The sequence below is a fragment of the Echinops telfairi genome, unplaced genomic scaffold (genome assembly GCF_000313985.2).
Source record: "Echinops telfairi isolate 266 unplaced genomic scaffold, ASM31398v2 ScPeMD7_3533;HRSCAF=4204_0, whole genome shotgun sequence".
In the NCBI taxonomy this organism is placed as follows: Eukaryota; Metazoa; Chordata; class Mammalia; order Afrosoricida; family Tenrecidae; genus Echinops; species Echinops telfairi.
The window spans coordinates 100,054,840-100,059,914 of NW_022107431.1; positions in this window are offsets into that span (position 1 = coordinate 100,054,840).

Genomic DNA, 5,075 nt, shown 5'->3' on the forward strand with positions numbered 1-5,075 from the left:
CCACTGAGGAGGTAGGCAAAAGACTTGAACAGAAGAATCACAAAGGAGGAAGCCTGAATGGCCAATAAATACATGAGATAATGTTCCCAATCATTAGCCATCCAGGAAATGCAAATCAAAACAACCATGAGATACCACCAACCACCCACAATGATAGTCCCATTAGAAAAAACAAACAGAAAGCAACAAATGTTGGAGGGGGTGTGGTGACATAGGAGCTCTCATACACTGCTGCTGGTCTTGTAGATGCGTACAGCCACTGGAAAGCACTTTGGTGATATGTAAAACAGATGAAAATTGAGTTACCTTATGACCCAGCGATTCCATTACTGGGCCTATACCCAGAAGAAATAAGAAATAAGCCACGACTAAACATCTGCGCTCCAACGTTCATTGCTGTGCAGTTCAGAATTGCAAAGAATTGGGAACAGCCTAAATTTCCATCAATAGACGAATGGATTACAAAACTGGTATAATGAAATACTATGCATCCCTAAAAAATAGTGATGAAATGATTAACTTGTGAAAAGAGTTGGAGGATATTATACTGAACAAAGTTGGCCAAGAACAAAAGGACAAGTAAAACATGAGTCCACTGAGTTAAGGTCAAACAATAGAGCGGGCATAGGGGAAAATGTACATATCGCACAGTTCCTAGGCTGAGGACCAGACACTCTGGCAAAAGCCAGGCCAAACACAATGATTCATACATCATCAAAAACAAAACAAAACCCCAAAACAAAAAAAACCCAGAAAAAGAAAGTAAAAGAAAGAAAAATGATGCAGATAGCACCTGTGCAGAAAGACATCTCCAAGCACCCCCTGCCCCTGCTCATATATATGCCTTTACAGCCCACAAGGGGTTGGGGGAGAAAAAAGATGGCGATGGGGAAGCAGGGCTCTAATCCACCCAAGGGGAGGCGTGTAGGGTATTGTTTATATCTCTACAGGAAAGGGAGAGAGAAAGTAGACCTCATTTTGGTGCGTCCAGCCTCGAGGGCAATGTTCCTGTTCAGAGCAGCTTGTTCACAAAGAAGACTGCAAGGCCAGCCTCAGCTAAAGGCATGACTTCCCCTCTCTAGATGCCAGCTCTTCAAGGAAGATATAGTTCAGGGAGTGTAGCCGGTCTGACCCACCCACATGAGGGCAAACCAAGAAGAGAGTGCAACAGACCAGCAATGGGAGCAAAGCCAAGAAGTCCCTGAGGAATCTAGATTGTAGACTTCTGACTGGGGTGGGGGTGAGGGTGGGAAGCAGCAACTTGGCACCTCCTCTGAACTGGTTGGGAGATATTCACACTGACAGTCTAAAAGTGCAGTGGGGTGGGAGGGGTTCTTGACCACTCCATTCTTTACTGCAGGAAAAGCAATGGTGTTTTGTAGATGGTGCACCCCTCAGATGTTGAATGCTGAGGACTAAAAGGGTATAAATGCTGTTAGGCAAGCTGGTCCCTGAAGGAAAGGGGGTTGGACTGATAGATTATAACAGGTCCTGCTCGCTATTTAACAGAAGGATATTCGCCTAATCTGGATCAAGTCAACAGTTAGACTTAGAACAATTTGAATGGTCTCTCTCTCTCTCTCTCTTTTTTCTCTTGGTGTCTATCTATATAAGATAGACAGGATAAGCAATCCCAAAGAGACAACAATGGGACCGACAGCTCGGGTTGGGTGGGGAGGGCATTGGATGGGAGGAGAAGAGCGATGAACAAATAACATTAGGGACAAGGGAATAGCAAGGGATCTGAAATTGATGGTGAGGAGGTTGTAGCATTCCTCGTCATGTTTGATCAATTGAAATTTATCTGAAAGGAATTACTGAGAGGTGAATGATGGTAAACATGATAGTGGGACAGGAGGAAAGAAAAAGAAAGTAAAAATTATATATATAGATATAAATATAAGTGTATTTGTGTGTGTGTGTATATATACATACATACACACACATATATATATGTAATAAGGAAGCAGATGGATTTTGGGGTTCTACTTAAATCTTACCTCAGTACAAGAACAGTTTGTTTGAATGATGTGGCACTGTATGGTGCTCACCTTCTGTGGTAGTTACATAATCTGTTGCCAATTTGAGATTTAGGAATGAAGGGGTGGAGTTTACCTGTCAATTAGATTGAAGTTTGATGACCTCATTTGGAGGCGCTGAGGAGATAAATTGCTTGTTTCAGGCAGGACACTCTCTCCCTGGGAGACATTGCAGCTGGCAAGACACCTGGAACTATGCTAGTGACCTGAGCTGGGGGAGCATGTAGAGATCCCTGCGAGCGCTGAGATGCTTACAACGCCACTGGATCCACAAGACTTCCCACCCACTGGCCTGTGATCTTTCTGCATTCAGCATCATTGCATGTGTTTCATGAGTCTGAAGAGGTATTTACAGATTGGTATTGAATATATGGGCTAATAATGGATTTATGGACTTGATCTGGACTGGGCTTGGATGTTTTCTCAATATCCAATTGCTCTTGTGCATAGAGCTCTTTCTTATACACATCTGAGTGTCTGTGAATTTGTTTCTCTATTCTACCCAGACTAAGACACCTTCCCAACACGATCATCGAAGGCAAAATGCGTGCATAAGCAAATGAAGTGAAGAAAGTGGATAATACCGAGCTATTAGAAAATACAGCATCTGGGGTCTTACAGACTTGAAGTTAAACAAGCAGCCATCTTGCAGGGAAGCAAGAAAAAGCACATGGAAGAAGTACACCAACCTTTGTGATCATGAGGTGTTGATAGGACTAGGTACCAGAAATTAAAAAGAAGCAAGCAAATTGATGTGAAGGAGCATATACAAAGTGGAGACCCCAAACCCACCTTTATGATAATATGACAATATTTCACAAAGGGTCACTCAGAGGGATGCTATATCCAGGGTGCAGTATTGCACTGATGAAAAACATAAATATCTTCTAGTTCTTTAATATTTCTTCCCCTTACTATTATTGTCTTAGTTTTACCTCATTAATCTTGTGTGATCTGTGTGTTCATTTTTATAATAAGGTCATTTGATGCATGAAATCCAAGATAGATAAGCCCCTCAGAAATAGTAATGTAAATAATAATTTCCTGAGGGTATGTTAAGGGGGGGTTGGGAGGGGAAATTGATAGCAATGATGACTATATAACCCCATTCAAAGAGAATAAATTACCAAATTTTAGGTGAACAGATTCATTGGATGGTTGTAAGATCCGGCAAGCAATAACTATATATATATAAAGGGTTCCTGGTGGGTTGGGTGGGGGAGAAAGTGTATAAAGGGAAGCTGATAGCATAGAGTTCAAGAAGAAAGAAAATGTTTTGAAAATGATGGTGGCAGCAATTGTATAATTATGCTTGATCTAATCGAATTATGGATTGTTATATGATCTGTAAGAGCTCCCCAAAAATGATTTTAAAAGATCCAAAGCACTATGGGTCAGCACAAAACAGTGTCTGACTAGCTTTGGGGTATATCATAAAGAGGGACACTTTCTGAAAGAAAGGATCTTGTTTGGTGAAGTAGAGGGCTAGAGGCAGTCATTGACACCCTCAGTGAGATGGCCTGGCACAATATGGACTTCAAAATGAGGATGGCCTACGATTGGACCGTGTTATGTTCTGTTGTCGTTTGTTACAGCAGACTCAATGGCATCTATCTCTGTCTCTTTCTTTTACCCATTCAGATTTTTTAAAAGACCTTCAAATAGTCTGTGGTAGTTATATAATCTCCTGTCAACTTGAGTGAAGGGGTAGAGTATCCTGATAATTAGGTCGCAGATTGATGACCTCATTTGGAGGCCTGATGGAGATGAATAGCTCATTGGAGAACATACTCACTCTCTCTGTATTCCCTTTCCTGCTGTGGAGACACTCAGAGAGCTGGAGGAGACACGTGGAGACCCGAATGAGCCTTGAGATGCTTCCACAGCCACTGGATCCACAAGACTCTCTACCCATTGACCTGTGATCTTCCCGCATTCAGCATCATTGCATGTGATGTGTGAATCTAAAGAAGAATTTATGGACTAGTATTGTACATACAGGATAATATTGGATTTATGCACTTGAGCTGGACTGTGCTGGGATGTTTTCTTAATATACAATTACTCTTTGATATAAAGCTCTTTCTTATAATATGAGTCTCCCTGAATTTGTTTCTCTAGTCTACTCAGACTAACACAGTCCACATGAAGTCCACATGGTATATTGTTGTTATTTGGAAACATATATAGAAAATTCATAATATTTTTTCCTTTGTTAATTGAAAAATGCCAGAGGTAGGATTAGTATGATCCTCTTAGGATGTTAAGGCTTGGCAATTGTTAGACGATGTACTGTCATCTACTTCACTAACTTGTAAGTCTTTTCAAAGTAATAGACTATTAATGGAATTCATTTATTGGAAACAACTTGCATCTCTGATTGAAATGGAATGCTACTTTTGCCTTAGGGTTATGGAATGCCAGTTATAGATGTGTGTGTGTTGGATGAAGAATGAATTTCTTCTACATTAATTCCCATTCATAAATACCTTTTTTTTCTGTCTGGTTGAACCAATTGTTTTTAGTACATTTATTAAGAAGCAGCATGCTCTATTTATTTACCAGCTAGTAGTACCTTAGGTACAAAAAATACTTCCTGTAACAAACAATAGATCTTTTTGAAGTTGGGAATTAAAGAATTCTAAGTGACATAATTTCATTCATCTATTTATGCTTAGTTTTATTTCTTCAACAGATTCATAAGAGGGAACAGTGATTGATATGTAAAGGTGACAGGACTTCTTACAAGCAAGAAAGAAAATGCTCCTGAGTGGGTCATTGTTATGCATAGAATGACCTTTTAATTTTGTTTTCTCAGTGGTTCTTATGCTTGGCAAGGGGTCTCTGAGAGGTACAGTTAATGTGCTCAGATGCTAACTGAAATATTGTCAGCTTGAGTTCACCCAGAGACTCCTTAGCTTAGAAAGGCTTGAAAATCTGCTTCTGAAAAGAGATTAGCTATTGAAAACCCCTTGGCATACATTCTACTCAGACACATATTCCTTTTTCTTTTTTAATCATTTTATTAGTGGCTCA